This window comes from Rhinolophus hipposideros (assembly GCF_964194185.1).
Source record: "Rhinolophus hipposideros genome assembly, chromosome: 24".
NCBI classification, from domain to species: domain Eukaryota; kingdom Metazoa; phylum Chordata; class Mammalia; order Chiroptera; family Rhinolophidae; genus Rhinolophus; species Rhinolophus hipposideros.
The window spans coordinates 28,312,442-28,329,596 of record NC_138070.1 but is presented as its reverse complement, the minus strand read 5'-3'; the positions used below and the strand labels follow the sequence as shown (position 1 = coordinate 28,329,596).

General features: G+C 34.8%; 1 protein-coding gene across 9 annotated transcripts in view; it reads left to right on the top strand.

Moving 5' to 3' along the window:
- Positions 1–17,155, top strand: part of ARHGAP32 (Rho GTPase activating protein 32) — a 341,577-nt gene that overhangs the window by 275,605 nt on the left and 48,817 nt on the right. The window contains exon 1 of one of the 9 annotated variants that reach the window (XM_081037996.1): positions 8,712–8,905. The exons of 6 other annotated variants lie outside the window; for them this stretch is intronic. The gene's annotated coding sequence lies outside the window, so the exon portion shown is untranslated. Of the gene's footprint in view, positions 1–8,711; positions 9,037–17,155 lie in introns of those variants that run through there. 2 more of the 9 variants (XM_081037998.1, XM_081037997.1) reach the window with 2 other exon arrangements.

Sequence of the window (17,155 nt, the reverse complement as noted above, 5' to 3'; positions counted from 1 at the left end):
GACTAATGCCTATGCTCTGCCCAGGGTCACCTGCTATGAGCCACAAAGCAGTCTACAGATGGCTGCCTCCTGCACTGGATTTAGAGATACCTTGAGAGATCAAGCTGTGACCCAAGTTCTGGCTGTTGCTACTACCGGGCTTAGGGCTGCTGGGCCAGAGGTATGGGACACGCTGACACAAGATGCTGTTTGTTTGGGTTTGTGACCCTTTGAAAGATTTTATGAAAGTCCACAGCATGAAATAAGACAGATTGTTTGTCAGGAAATGCCATTGGAAGCCGCTTGGGTGAACCCAAAATTTGGATAGGGCAGGGTCTCGGTGATTTATTAGGTTGGAGCAGATGAAAAATGATAGCCTTTTGATGGAGACTCAGCTATGGTGTCTGCCTTTGTCTGCATGCAGGGGGAGGTGAGGGCTCAATAAAGAAACAGTGGCTTCTGCCATCTTTTCCATGTGGGAGAAAACTGCTTCTCCAGCCCTCTTCCTGCAGCCTGACAATTCAGTTTCTCCTATGTAGTATGTCCCTATCCCTGACACCTTTTGAGCTGCTGCCCCAATGCTGGAGCTCAGTGAGTGAGTCCATCAGCGAGTAAGTCTGTGCGTGGGTGCTTTAAAAGGAGCACCTGGGACTCCAGCCATTCTCTGCCCCTCTCAGCCACAGTCTCTACTGGTTTACACAACCGGAAGTTATGGAGACTTCTTTTTCTGACACTGGATCCCTGGACTAGGGAGTCTGGTGTGGGGCTGGGATCCCTTGCTCTTCTTGGGGTGACCTCTGCTGCTGAGGTAGCTCTTCCAATTTTTAATGGTCACATGTAGGTGTGGGACTAGCCCGTTCAGCGTCTCTGCCCCTCCTACCAGCCTTCAGGTGGCTTTTTCTGTATGTCCATAGTTAGAGGGCTTTGGTTCAGCTAGACTTCAAGTAATTCTCAATGATGGTTGTTCGTAGTTTAGTTGTAATTGATGCGGTCCTGAGAGGAGGTGAGCACACCGTCTATCTACTCCACTATCTTGACCAGAAAATGTTTTTGTCGTATTTGAATTAGTCATTTAGAATTTTAAAAATATATCTGTCTCTTATCTAAATGAATATTCTTTGCAGTATTGCTTTAATATGAAAATGTTGGAAATCACATTTCAAAATAGATATGGTACTTCTATACTGTGAAAAATACTCTGCAACTGTTAAAAAGAATGAAAAGTGTCATATATGCTAATCTGGGGAATTTTTTTCTATGATGTATTGTTAAATGAAAACGGAATTCACAGAACAGTAAATTCATAGAAGAGGATCTGAAAAGATGCATACCTAACTGGAAAGAAGAATGAAGATAGCAGAAGACATTTCACTTTTCTCTATTTTCTTCTGTATTCAGTTCTTTAAAATGAGTATGTATTACTTTATAAAATGTGAAAAAAATAGATTATAGTCTCCCCTTAACTCCAGTCTGTCTAAATAGATAATTCCCAAGGGTCCTTTTCATGCAACCACTCTATAAAATAGATATTTTTTGATGGTAGCTTTAATGCAGATATTTCATTTAATTTATATACCTGTGTGAAAAGCGGCACAGTTGAAAGGACAAGAGCACAGGCTCCAACCTTGAGCTTTAATCCCTGTTCCACATTTTTCTGTCTGTTTGCTTGTCATTTGGCTTCTCTGATTTTTAATTTGTTTATTTGAATAGTTAGGCAAGATTCTTTTGAAGATTAAGAATAAGACATTTAAAACCCCTGGGTACTTACTTAAGTGCCAGCTGTTATTATATGTCAATTTGTTTGTCTACTATGTTATGTCATTTACATTCAAAGGGTCAGAAACTAGATTTATTTATTTATGTAGATACTTAGTTAACATTATTTTTTGATATAAATCTATACAGAGGCATACCATTGAAACAAATTAATTACAGTATTTTTTATGGGAGGTAGTGGAGAAGGGAGTCTCTGAATGGTCACTGGAATAGAGTTTACATCATAAAATTTTGTCTTCTTTTGATGATAGGTGAATTTTTTGGTTAGCCGACATAGAAGTAGCTGAGGTTTTCATTTTGGGGGAAGATTAGTAATTAGATGTAATGCTGGTGAATTCCTTATGTAAATTTAAGAAGTAATTTATGAGGTAATGAGTTAGCCTGTATTTTTAGCATAATTTTGTAATAAAAAATTGTAGTATTCTTTTAGGAAACTTGTCCTCTAATATCTTGCTTTTTTGTTTGTTTGTTTTTTGCTGTTTTATTAGGCAAAATTGCAAGTATTAGGTTGGTGCAGAAGTAATTGTGATTTAAAAGGTTAGAAATAATTGCAAAAGCCGCAATTACTTTTGCACCAACCTAATACTTGCAGTTTTGCCCAATTATAGTTTTTTACGTCTATTTTCTTTTCCTTTTTTAGTTTTTATTTTTGCTTCTCAATTGATTCTATTTTCTATCTTTGCGATTCCAGCACTTTACTCTTCTGTTCCTTTATATGTCACTTTAGTATGAAGTGACCAACATACTATATCAAGTGAAATAGGTCCAGGTTTTTATTCATCCTATGTGGAATGTTGTATTGAATATTCCTCCCATTGAACATATGCTTACTTGTATTTTGGAGGATGATACTTTAAGAATGAGATATTAGAATCAGTACCCTAGGAAACATCGATGTAATATGCAGAGGAGTATCAAAGTGCTAGAATGCCTAGGGAAGTTTTCTCTCCAAATATATTGCAAGGCATAGATCAAGATAATATTTTCTCACTATGCATCAAGGAAAAATAGAAAATTTATAATACCACATGGTTGTAAAGTGCTTTAGAGTTTATGCATACTTGTATTTACATTATTTAAATTGCAATTTGAATCTTGATATAACCGTCTAAAGTATTGGAGGTATACCACATGGAATGTATTTCTGTCTCCCACCACACCCCTTTTTTAATAAGTGGAGCAACAGAGACTCAGAAAAGTTAAACAATTTGCCTGAGGTTTCTCAAGTAGCACTTACCAAATGAAATCTCCTGATATCGAATAGTAATCATAGCCAACACTTACGTAGTCTTACTGTGTGCCAGACTACTCTGCCAAACACAGTACTTGACATAGATTAACTCATTTGTGACTAATTAACTCAAAACCTAGAATTCTTCCCACTATAGTACACTGAATAAAGAGGAAGCCTACTGTTCTTTTCTCTCAAAACGTATATTTATTTAATATCTTTTGCTTTCATTGCAATAGGAGTAAATAAAAATGTATTTGGATTTCCACAAGGCCTATATGAACAGAGCAGAATAGAAATTACAGGAAAGATGGGTTAAACAGAGGATGAAGAGAAGTGCTTATAGGCATCTACTTAATTTGTTAATTTGTTTCACTCATCGTCTTTCTAATGCCTAATTAAAAAAAACATCTTTCAGTCTTTCCTCATTACATATAAAACATAACTTCAAACTCTGTTTTATTATGGCATTTCTAGCTGCCCTCTTATTCTCCTTCCTAGTCTCTTTCCCTGTGTGTTCTGCTGGACTCTGCTTGTCTGTTCTCTGAACACATCACGTGCTTTCATAGGTTGCATCTGCTCCTACTGTTCCTCAATCTGAATGCACTTCTCCAGAACCATGTCAGTGAATTGAAATCTTCCTTTCAAGATCCAGGCCCTAACCTACTTTGTCTATGAAAGCTTCCTAGACTGGCTCTCTCTAACCCCTATTAGTCACATTTAACAGTAGCTATTTCACTTGCTCACTAAATTGCAATCTCCTCACAAATGTCTCATCCATCGTTCTCTCCCTCAGGAGCTGCATGTACAGTAGTGGATGTACAATGAATGTTGAATTACTCTATCTTAATAGTTACTACTAAAATAAATTTTTAGAATACAACTTTTATTTTGTAATCTCTGACTTCAGAACACTTCAGTAGTTTCCCTCAGTACCAGAATTATATGCAAAATCTTTAGCCTAGAATTTAATGGTATTCCATTACATAATAGAATGAACTTATCTTTGTAACTGATTTTTTTCCTTTTATTGTCTATATTCAGCATCAGTAACATGTTTCTTACTCTTCTCTCTTTGTGCTTTGGGTTACCCCTTCCCTTGCTTTCTCCTGCCTGAAATGAATTAACTTTATTCTTTGCAAAGGCTCCTTAGGCCACTGCTTCACCAACTTGAATGTGCATTCAGTTTGCCTGAGATACAGTGTTAAAAGCTGTAGATCATGATTCAGTAGATCTAGCGTGGGATCTATGGTTCTGCATTTCTAATAAGCATCCAGGTAATTCCTTGACACTGGCCCTGAGGCTAAGTTTTTGAATGACAAGGGACTACATTTCAACCTACAGTAGCTATTTTTTTGTGTCACTCATTTGGAAACAGTGAGTTATCTTCTTTTGAATTTGATACTTCACTTGTTTTTTAATGTTTTTTTTATTTTATTTTATTGGGGAATATTGAAGAACAGTGTATTTTCCCATGACCCATCAGTCATTGTCCTTCAATCTAGTTGTGTAGGCTGCAGCTCAGCTCCACGTCACTGCCGTTTTCAATCTTTAGTTGCAGGGGGCACAGCCCACCATCCCATGCAGGAACTAAACCGGCAACCTTATTGTTGAGAGCTTGGTCTCTAACCAACTGAGCCATTCGGCTGCCCGATATTTCACTTTTTGTGTGTTTTTTCCCTCAACCAAATTGTTTTGCTTGTGGGCAGATATTCTATTCTGTACTAATTTACATCCTCTATACATAATGTTGTTTGCTCCAAAACGATTGATAATTATAAACATGAACAGTTTCCACTATAGTTACCAAAAATGTTTCCCAAACTCCCATATGCCATTTAGCCAGTGCTAGGAGTAGGCCCTAATCAGGTTCCTCCTTGCAACTAAGTAAAGCAACTTTTCCATTTTTGGTCATTTCCAGCATTCATTCATTCATTGATCAGAAATGTATTGAGTGCATACTAAGTAATAGGGCTAAAGCAATGAACTCAGCAAATAGAAATAATTGTCATGTTGGTGTTTGTAGTCAGTTGTGATGAGAGGAAGAGAAAAAGGTAAACTAGTGAAATATATAGTGTGATAGATGATGCTATGGAGAAAAATAAATCCTAGAAAGGGGATTTAGGGGAGAAGTCTGGGATGTGGTTCATGTGGGGTTAGAATTTCAAAGGACGGTAGAGTGGTCAGGGAAAGGCTCATTAGAAGGTTACTTTGGAGCAAAGACCTGAATTTGATGAGTGTTAAGACAGAGCAGTTGTAATGGTGGCACTATATGTCTTCTATTTGGAGATTTGTATCTCTGGTATAATTCGAATTCATAAGTGTAATTTTGGTTGGAACTTTTTGAAAGCTTTCTTTTCTGTCTTTGCTTCCCATACATTTAATATGCAGACCAGTTTCAGTGTTTTTGTTTACCTCAGCCCAGTGCAGGCCCTGTGACTTGGGATAGGTTTCGCATCTGTGGGATCCACTCCTGGCTCCAATTTAAATCTACATAACATCTGCAAAGGTTGTGGTAACCAGCTTTACTGCACTTTCCCCCACCCCAACAGACAAAGCCGAAATCAATAGAAAATTCTACTACAATTTACATTCTGGTTAGAAAATATAAAACTTGAGACCAAACAGAGACTCGATGCACTAGTTTGCTGCAGACTCTGCCCAGACGACCCTTCTCTTCCTTGAATAAATTTTCCTTCTATATTTCTACCTGACTCGTGAATTCCTTCGTGGCCCATGAGAGAGCAGACACAACAGTGAGGAGGGGAGATATGCACATACCTGGGGGGAGATCTTTCCAGAAAGGGAACTGCCAGTGTAAGGATACTGAGCTTGTAAGGGTGTATGTCTAGCTTGTTACAGGATCAGCAGAAAGGCTAGTTTGAGTAGAGCAGTATGTGAAGACATGAGATGAAGTCTAGAGGTGAAAGAGGATCATATTCTTTGGGGGGCCTGGGTGCCACTGTTCAATTTTGGCTTTCATTTAAAATTAGATGGGAAGACATTAGAAGGTTTTAAGCAGAGTTGTTGTTTGACCTGACTTTCCTTAAAGAATCAGTTTTGTGGCTGTGTTAAGGTAGGAGAGGATGGGTAGAAGAAGAGAGCATGGCAGTAGCTGTTGTAATGAGCCTGGCAAGAGATGATGGTGGCTTAGACCAGGGTGGTGGCTATAAATGTGGTGAAAAGTAATCTGATTCTGGATGTATTTTTGGCTGTGAAGCTGGCAGCATTTGCAGACACACTGTGAAGTGTTTGAATAATTCAGGTAGTTTTTATAATAGAATGATTGGAATGTCTTTTCATTGCCTTTCCAGTGAATTCTCGTGTTGTCCACTGATCCCCATCCACCCAGATACATACATACAGTCCTTCACAGTAAAGTCTCCATTTTGTTAAATACAAGAGAAAAACAAGTGATCTCTCCTATGTCATGAACAGTCATTAGAAGACAAAGTACAATGCTTTTCAGTCAGCCATAATTTTTAGCTTTTTATTTTGAAATAATTATAGAAGTTGCAAAAATAGCAGATGTCCCATATACTTGTCAACAAAACACATCCAGCCTAAGAGAAAGCTTATTAGTTTATTTGAGCCAAACTGACAATTGCTGGGAAGCAAAGTCTCAACAGATTGAAAAACTGCTCTGCAAAATAGCGGTTTGTACCTTGGATGGCGACAGGTACTTTTAAGTAGGTGGGTGCAAGATAGTTAATAGTTCGCTTTTTACAGCACATAGAGATGGTAATCAGAGGACAAGAATAACAATGAGGGATTCTGTAGTTTCCTGCTCTGGTCTGGGAAAAGGGATTACTGACACTCCAAGGATGTCATCTTAGGTGCAAAAAGACAATAGGCTGGCTCACTAAAGGTAAAGATTGACTTTATCAAGGAAGCTTTAGGCTAAAGATGTGACTTCCCGCCATGGCCCACCTTAGTTATGAATTTTTTTTTATGTACACGTCATCCTGTGTGGTTATTTTCAGTCTCCTGAGCTTGTCAGGTTTAACCTGTGGCCCCCTTTCCCTCCTCATACTCTAAGAACTCATTATCAAAACCAGAAAGTCAACGTTGTCACTATTCAGTGAACTACGCATAGATTGCAGGCTGTACTCCAATTTCACCAGCTTTTGTACGCACTCATTTTCTTACCATGTGTTTCTGTATGGCGTAGAGTGTAGCCTTTTGTGTTTCAGGTGAGAGTTAGTATTTTTAATTATGTAATTCTCCAGCACTCAGGCAGACTACTGTTGAATTTCCTTATTCCTATCTGTGCTTATTTGTTAGGTAATATGAGGAGGCTTACGAGTTGTACTATTCCCAAAATGGCTTTACTACAGCATACGAGTAGACTTCCAGTCTCCCTTCTTCTTTCTGTCTTCCTTTTCCTTTTTTCTTTCCCTTGCCTTCCCTTGTTGTCTTTTAGTACTAACCAAGGAAACGGTGGGAGGAGCAGTGCTTTTAATTTAAATTTTAGCAAAAGAAGGGTGACTTTGTCTTCTCCACTATGAATACAGTTTAAGAGCCTCATTTCCTATTTAATAAAATCCATAAATCCACAGCTGTTCCATTGGTAAAAATGAATGTGTTTTGTTCCTGCCACATACATATTCTCTATGGTCTTTCATGTTTTAAAATCACATCAATTCATGGTTTTTCTTATTGTGGCCTACCATTTACCAACAATTTTATATTTAGACTTATGTTCAGAGAGGAAGGAGAGAATAAATTTGATCAGTAGCAGATTTTGACAAGGCCCATGATAAATACTCCCTGGGTGTCTTGAATCCAACAATTCCTGCTTGTGTGACCTTGGCAGTTGCTTAATCCCTCTGCCTTGGTTTCCTCATCTCTAAGATGGGAATAATATTTGCATCAACTTCATTGGGCTGTAATGAAGACTGTTTATAAAGTACGTGGAATTATGTCTGGCACATAATAACATTATTTTGTTTATTAAAAACAGGTATCTTAATGTCATTTTACATTGGTATTAGTAAAAAGTCATTTGGGACAGAAAATATGTTAATCTCTTCCAATTCATTTATTTCTACTAATAAATGAAAGCAACCAAGAACAAATAATTCTAACAGATTCACAGTACAGTACTATTATTTAATATAAATATTGAATCTGTTCTACTTATTTATATAAGTAGAATTATAATTTTAATACTTGGGACAGTGTATAAAGGGGGAGGCCATACTCAGGAAAATTTCTTTAATTCTGGATTTTCAATTGTGAAAAAAACTTCTTTTTTTTTCCCTTAATAGATGCTTAAGAGATTGTTGTCAAGATTTTTCACACAGAGGCAGTATAAATTGATAGTTTTTTATTTTACGTGTTAGTAGAATAGTAATTACAGGTCATTATCAGCAAAGATTTGAAAGGGTATGTTTTCTTAGCCTGTTGCTGCTAGTTTAATGATTCAGCCTTTTACTGGTAGTACTTCCTACATGATCAATTACTTTTCTTATTTATTTGGCCCTTTTAAGTGCCATCATTTTTATTGGATACACTGTCTTCCTTCTAGATAACAAACATAAACAACCGAATAGTAAGTAACTTTTAAAAGATTAAAAACATAATTACGTATCAAGTTCATCCTGGTGTTTTCTGAGCAGGAAGTATTCACCTGTGTGAAGTTGATGGGTGGAGCTATACTGGTGAAGCCTGTTCTGCAAGTGTGAGCTCAGGCTGGGGTGTTTTTGTGGAATCACAAAACGTTCGTGCTGAGAAGGAAGGATTAGCTGCTGAAGGCGAGAGCTCTTGCCTGCTCGCACACACTAGCCTGCTCAGCTTGATTAGAGACCAAAAACAGACCAAGAAAACTGCTGAAAGGGGGGCCTGAAAACAGAGCTGGAGCCTAAAAGTGGAGATTTGACTTGGAGTTATCCTCGACTGCAAAAGGTCTGAGCCGGTGTGAGTATGATTCATTCTGTACGCTTTCCCACGGAATCCGGAGCGGTTGTATCCTGTGGGATTGACTGCTAAGTGTAGTCATTTGAAACAGTCTTTTAATATTGATCCTAAAACCTGTGCCACAGCAAAAGGTAAGGCTATCTCAATTATTTATTTAAATATTTGCCTCCACAACATCCAGGATATTTCACCAAGATTATTTTTACATTATACTTGGGCACTTGTGTTCTTGGTTGCTTTTATGTGAATGGTTACCTTTTCAATTGTCCAGAAATTGAATAACTGAGCTTTAATATTTGTCATGTTTGTAGAGAGATTATTATTTTTGAAGCAGATATTGGGCAATGTATCTCTTTCCGAGTCAGTTTCAGGAACTACTAGTTTTTCTATTTGAAATCAGCTGATGTCTTCATGTTTTATAGACCTTATTAGGTTAATGTACAGAAGTCATGATTGAAAGAGCATACCTTTGTTTCATAAGCCACCAGTATATATCATATATAAATACTTTTTTCCTGGTGAGTTAATAATATTTCAATTATTGACTAATAAAAACGGAAGGATTTACTAAAAAAAATTCAGTAGACTGTATAAAGAAGCTGCTCAAATTAGCACAAGGAAGTAACCCTTCTGCCCTTTTACCTTTAAGTATTGTGTGGTTTTTTCCTCATTGGCACTGGTCACGATAACCATCTCTATCCATAAAATGTTTGCATTAACTCTTTTTCCTCTTGCAGAAATTTTTTTACCACTAGGGTAGTAGTCAATATTTATATGGTTGCTTCTTTAGTGAGACCTTTTCATTTTAAGATAACATGGAGACCATAATTGTCTCTCGATCACAGATCAACCCTGTTAAGAATTTGAACAATTTTCTTCCAGGAATGTTCTACTTCTATTTAAATGGTATCAGTATTTTTATTTTTAAAAGAATAAATGGGAGAATTTCAAATTTTAGAGCTCTTTTTCATTGTCAACTTTTAAAAAATGCACCTGTTGCTCATATGATAATGGTTTGAGACCATAACCTCTCTTTTTTAAAGTATTGTGTAGTACTATATGGTATTCAGTAGAAGAAAGCAGAAATCTAAGGTTTTAGGTTAAATTTACATTTAAGACAATTATACGAGGAAGAACTAGAAAGTGGATCACGTGTGTATGTACCTTCCCGAGTGATCTCAGCCCTGAATTTAGGAAGTACAACCAGATTCAATTGAACCTAGTTTGGAAAGCCAAAAGGTTTTGGTTAGCTCTGTACCACAGAGGATTCTAAAAGTTTTCAGACCAAAGGTAAAGAGAAATTACAATAATGAAAATAGCTCCTGTTTATTGACACTTACTGAGTTAGTGCTTGACATATATGATTTAATGTAAGCGTTATAATAACCCTGAGTGATATGTAATATTATTGTCATTCTCTTTGTGTATTTGAGGGAATTGAGACTGAAATAGGTGATTTTCTCAAGATCTTGTAAACTGGGAAATGATTAGAGAGTTGATTTAAACCCTCAAGGTCTATCTGTCTCTGAAGCCCACGTTCTTATTTCCCCATGCTAAAGGTCAGGTCTTTTGTAGGGCAAAATTCTAAGACTTTGCCTTTAAATAAAGAGTTTTCATCATCAGTTCTGTGCTCTCCAAATATAGAACCCTTTCCCTCCAGCTCCTGGTGTGGGTGGGAACCCAACCCACAGAAGCAGAAACCACCTATGATTATATCAGTGTTCTACAGCAAACTTCATGGCTTAGTAAAGTGCAAGAGATTACATGACATCCACGTGAATATGATTACATTTTGATCTAATAGAAAAAGAATTTCAAGAAAAGAGTTTTCACACTGTTAAGATTAAGGTTCTAAATTTTCAGATTTCTAGAAATTCATGTCGTGCTTTTGTTCATCTTACCTTTTATGTTACAGAATCCCTAAGAATGTATAGTTATTGTATTTTAACTTTATGAGAGAATATATAAATCTCCTCCTGAGATAGTACTAGTTTTTGTAAACTTTATATCAAACAGTACTCGTCCATCTTAGAAAAACAAGAGCCCAGATTATTTTAAAACCTTTTTGGAGATACTTCCATAGTCTACATGTTACACCCTATTCTAATGGTAGAATCCTTCAGAGTCAGGAATTTATACCCACCTCGTGTTTCCTCCTACTCTCTGCTAAACTGCAAATCATTTTGCTCTGTATTTAGAAATCTAATTAGTCAGAGTCTTTTATATAACAACTGAGGTGGTAAAGTCACCAAGTTAAAAAAATTTTTTTACTTAGTTTTTGTACAAAGTTGAGGAACAAAACCAATCATTATTTTAATTTATAATTTATATTTTTAAATAAAAACCAGAATCAGTTTTAGCAAGAAAAATGTATGGCTTATTTATATCTCCCTAAAAATCACATAAGCTAAATTTTAGCCTGCTTTGATATTTATTACTGAAATTTATAACTCCTGGAAAAGTAAATATGTATTGCAAATAATAAAAGTGTTTTATCTTAACCTGACCATTTTCCCAAGGGAACTGTGATTTTTCAGATCTAACATATGCCCACTCTAATTTGTAACTGTTCAGGTACTCTTCTAGGAAGAGCAGCCGCTTTGGTTTCATTCTTAATCCTGAGACAGAGATACATTTTTATTCAAATACCCGAGTGGTTTAGTTATGTCATTCCACATAGAGTTGTGGTGGGTAGTGTGAAGAAACAATTTGTTGCCTGTTTTCTGCTTCTCTTTTTCCAAGTGAATTGGGCTTATCTCTTCTGTGTCTGAAAGGTTCCTCTCTAAAATTTACTTAAGTTATTTTCTAGATCCCCAGTGTCATCCATTTGCATTCCAGTTAGTAAGGCTGTTTGAAATGCCTCTTCTCTCTCATAAATAAATGGAAGCCAGTTTGGCTTATGTAACTGTTAGTAACTTTCTAGTTTTTCCAGCAAGAGCTATTACTGTCTGCTATTTTTAGTTTAGCATTGCACGTACATGACATTTCTCAAATACCTGATTTCCTCCCTTTGAGTTTGGAATGTGCAGATAACAGAACTGCTGCAGTCATCCATATTCTAGAACTTCCTCCCTGGGCTGGTCCTAGATATTTTCTCTGTTGAGATAGATAGTCCCTTGCAGCTGTTACATATGTCGGTTAGAGAATTGTGTTTTTTCTCTTACTTTCAAAATTGTTTGTGATAGATTGATCAAAAAAGATTCTGTACTTGCTTGTTCCATAGTAACTTCAACATATCTTAAGATTTAATACTCAAATTCATCTAAAGATTTTCTTGGACATCTAGATGAGGGGGTGGGGAGAGAAGAAATCCAAGGTTGTAACTGCTGTATTCTCCTTTAAAAATTAGATGTAAATTCAGTAGTTCCTGGAGACAGTGAAGATTTTGCATTTTGAGTATCAATCTGGTAGAATATAAGTTTTCAGAAGTTCAGAACATATAGATAATATTTACCTTTTTTCTCTTATTAGAGTGAATTTCTAAAACCTATTTCAAAAATTAATCTCTATAAAGCATATGGCATTTTCTGGTAAAAACAGTATTATAAATGGCCATGCTATTCACCAAGGACTTTCAAGCAGTAAATTAAAGAAGCAAACAATAGTACATTATATGGCATGGTCAACAACTGTGAATGGCTTTAATAATTAAATATAGAACAATTATGCATCAAGTTCTGGAAATAGTTATAAGCATGTTGTATAAATTAGTTATATATGTTGCTTTCGTGGGGAAAAATAAATATTTAATTTAAAATAATTTAAAAAGTCCTAAACCTAATATACTATTCATAAAACATAATATTTACAATGATCTTTCAATCTTAAATTTTTATACTAACGCTTTCCAAGACAATTTAGAAAGCCTAATTTATTGTTTTGACACTGCTCTCCAATAAAGTTTTAAATGATGTCCTTTTTACCGCCTGATAAATTTTCCTAAAGCAAAGGCATTTTCCACAGTCTTTAGAGCTTTCTATACTGTTCTAACTTTATACTTGCTCAGTGTTGCATGATTTCTCAGGTATTTTCATTGAAACCTAGAATTCATAAATTACTTGGTTTAACTTCTGTTTTTTCATGTTATTAAACTTCAGCAAGTTATTGGCAGAATCAGAACTAAAACCCTGTCTCCACATTTTCACTTGCTCATGCCTGGCAAATAATTGGCATGATTGGATTGATGACCTTCATCAGACTGTCTGTTTTATTATTGAAAAGCATAAAAGCTTTTAGCTACTAGGCCATTGGTTCAAGTATGTATTTATAAATCTTTAAATAGTATTGCTAATATTTTATGCTTACTGAATATTTTTCCCATATACAAAACTATATATTTAGACATTACAGGATAGTAACAAGTAAACTAAAGAAAAGGAATTGAAATATGAGTATTAGGTCATATTGATAATTAGAGCTGAATATGTAGAAGAGAGGAAAGGTATAAAGTGTTATTATTCTAATAACCTTTATTACATTTAGAAGTCATTACATTGAATGTAATGGGAGATTAATTCGATTTTATTTAATATATCTGTTCTTGTGGCATAAACTATTAAGGACTGAATTCTAGTGATCAGATATTGGTTTATATTTTGAATTTAAATCATTTAGAGTGTGATGCTAACACACACTGAGTTGAAATTAATTAAGCCATGTAAAGCACTAGCACGTAGTAAGCGCTCAATAAATGTTAGTTAATATATAACTGTTGTTATGATATTACTGTAGGTGTTAGATTTTCTGTCAAATTTTGTTGGATATCTAGTTCAGGATTCAGTTTATCTTCATATTGTCTTTGTAGGACTGGGAACAGGCCAGTGGATGGAGCCAGGGAGAAGGCAGGTCTAATGTAAGATTCACCAAAAGATTTATTGAGATAAAAATAGAGTCAGTGACAGAGTTTCTTGGACATGTCCTTATTCCATCAAATAAAACCTTACTCAGAGTTTGGTTTGTAAGGAACTCCTTACTCTGATTTGAAGGGTGTTTTTTTTTATAAGACCAAAAAGCACATTATCAAAATTATTCAATTATATTTTCAGTTACTGGCTTAAAGAACTTTCTTTATGTCATTATTCACCCTCAAAGCATTATTTATGTTAAAGCCTTTTTATATTATACAAGAGGAAAAGTTATAAGAAATTCTATATTTCAGTTACTGGAAAAAGTGTTTTTAGTTCAGTTAACTAATGTTCGAGTCACATGTAAGAATCTGCTCAACTATCTAGAAATTTTTCTCTAAGAGGTTTGTAGAGTTATTACTCTAGTGAATCCAGCATAATTTTTGAGTCCGTTTATTTTCAAATAAAAGCTTTCTTTGTTTAGTTTAAACTAATTTATATACTCAAAGCTATAAGCTAAATAAGAATGATATCACATTTTTCCCAGCATGCGTGCTGACTAAACTGGTTCAAAAGCTATGTTTCTCAGTTGCCCAAAGATCCTTTCAGGACATACAACAATGTATGTTAAAAATGTTAATTTTCGTATCTCTTACCAATATTCCTTTTAATAAATTTGAAAATGCTAAGTAACACAGTTCACTTTAGCTATTAAAACTGTAAGTGTAAATCTGTGACATACTTCTTTGCTGCTAGTATTTAAGGCACCAGCAACCTATTATAATTTTTCTGTTTTTAGAATTCCTTTTTTTCTACATTTGTACCCTATAGCATTCTTTTATGTTTGTGCTCCTTTACTGAAAGTCACTTCTAATATATTTACAGTATTCCCGTTTATTACAATTTCTAAGAGGGAACTTTGCCATGGCATAAGACTTTAGTTTTTTTAATTTGCTACTTGCCTTCTCAAGTCTCTTGCACTCATTTACATCCCTGCAAAGGACACAGGAAGTAGGAGTAAAGGAGACTCCTAAGTATAAAGGCAAGACTCTTAAAAGTAGGTATAAATTTAGTTTGCCACATTCAAAACTTAAAAATTAAAAAAAATCTAAATGATCGTCCTAATACATAGAGAAATTATTTGATAAAGATCAACACTTGTTCATTTTATATATCTTAGAAATTAGCAATAGGGAATTTCTTTAATATATTTAATATTCTACTGCAAAACCCCAAGAAGATTTTAGTCCTTTTTTTCTCAAGCTTTTATTTATTTGTGTTTTTCCAGGACCCATCAGCTCCAAGTCAAGTAGTTGTTTCAATCTAGTTGTAGAGGGCATAGCTCACAGTGGCCCATGTGGGGATTGAACCGGCAACCTTGTTGTTAGGAGTACCGTGCTCTAACCAACTGAGCTGACCGGCACCCAAAATTTTATTTTTAATAGTGAGACATAAGCAATCTATTTAAAGCCAGGAAGAAGATAGTCATTTACTGAAGGTTTAGTGATATTAGACAAAAAGAAATAAAAGGATTGGAAAAGAAGAAGGAAATCTGTATTCTTTGATTGTCTACAAATCCAGAAGAATTTATACTTAATGTATTAGAAGTAATAACAGAGTTGAGTAGGGTTGTTGAATAAAAGATAAATAGTACAATAACAATAATAGTACCTGATATTTATTAAGATTTTTCTGTCCAGTACTAAGTGTTTTCTACTCTTATGTAATCCTCACAACAGTCTAGTTAGGTAGTTACTATTTTTAAATTTTTCATAGATGTGGAAAACGAAGGGCTGAGAATTAGGTACTCTGTTCGCAGTCATACAACTTGAAGTCTCAAGGGCACAATTGGAACCCTGGCAGTCCGACACATCATGCTAATTGCCTTTCTATATACTAGTAATAAATGATTAGAAAATATAATTTAGAAAATAGTACCACTTACAATAACAACAAAAATCATGAAGTTCCTAAGAATATCTATTACAAAAGTATGTAAGACCTTTATGGGAAATGATTTGAAAAACTTATAGAAGGACATAAACGAATCTAAAATAAATGGAGAGTATACTGTGTTCATGGATGGGAAGGCTCACAATCATAAAGAAATCTGTTGTCCTCCAAAATAATCTATAATTCAATACAGCTTTAATCAGATTTCCAAAAGATTTTTTTCCTTCTATAATCGAGACAGGCAGATTCTAAACTTCTTATGAAAGAGTAAAGGGCTAAAAACATAAAGGCAAGTTTGAAGACTAAGTGGAGGGACTTGTTTTTCCAGATATTAGGACTTATAAAATGCTAGAAGTTAAGAAAGTGAGGTATTGATGGAGAGAGAGACTGATAGAATTGAGAGAACTCTGACCCCTCACATACTATACACACATTTTTCATGTAAGAATCAACCTTACAAATCAGTGGAGAAAGGATTATTCAATAAAAGGTAATAAAATGGTTATGCATCAGGAAAAAAGTAACACAATTAGATCTATCTCACTCTAAACACATACAAAAGTTCAGTCAATTAAAAATCTAAAAAAAGTGAAAAAGTGTTACGGAAAAAAAGATTTAGAAGAAATAGGACTATATATTTCTGACCTTGGGTAAGGAAAGATATCTTAAAGCTTGGAAACCATACATAAAGAAGACAATGCAAAATTTTATAGATTTGTCATATTCTCTTAAATATTTCTGTATGATCAAAGTAGTGAGGAATTTTTAAAAAATATAACTACTTTGGGCTCTAATACTTCTTTCTATTAGTTTCTTAGCTTTTACTCACCCAGGACAGTTGTGACGCCAGGCCTATTTCTCCTGGTTGTTTTTTTCAATTAGTCTGTCCTGAAAACAGTCTCTAAAAGACTTATATTAGTACAAAGCGAAGCAAGCTGTATGTAGGCCTTTTTAATAGCAATCAGGTTAAATCTAAGCATAATGCAATAGGCTTTTGGGCTCAGCAATTTTTTTTTTCTTTCTTAAAATTCAGTTTTTAGATATTCTTTTGAAGAGCCGAATGTTGTTGTTGTTGTTGCGTTAGTATGCATATAAAAACAGAGTAAGAGGAAAATCAACTTGACACTGCTTAGAGAAATTTTTTTCTCTGTATTTATTGGTATGAATAAATACATTGTTATACTTTAAATAAAAACAAGTTAATGGAATTTCTTATGAAAATTCAAATCTTCATATTTACTTAGCAAAGTATTTGTTTCTTTTTTTGTTTCATGTTTCAGCTCTGTATTTTTGTGATTATCATGAGGTTTGTATAAAATGTCTGATAGATAAAATAATCCTTTTTCTTCTGATAGCATCTTATATATTCATTTGCCTGTACAAATTCCATTCTTTTTCCCTTTTTATGTTTTTGCTGTCACAAATTATCCCTTTTTATGTTGTGTGCTCACTT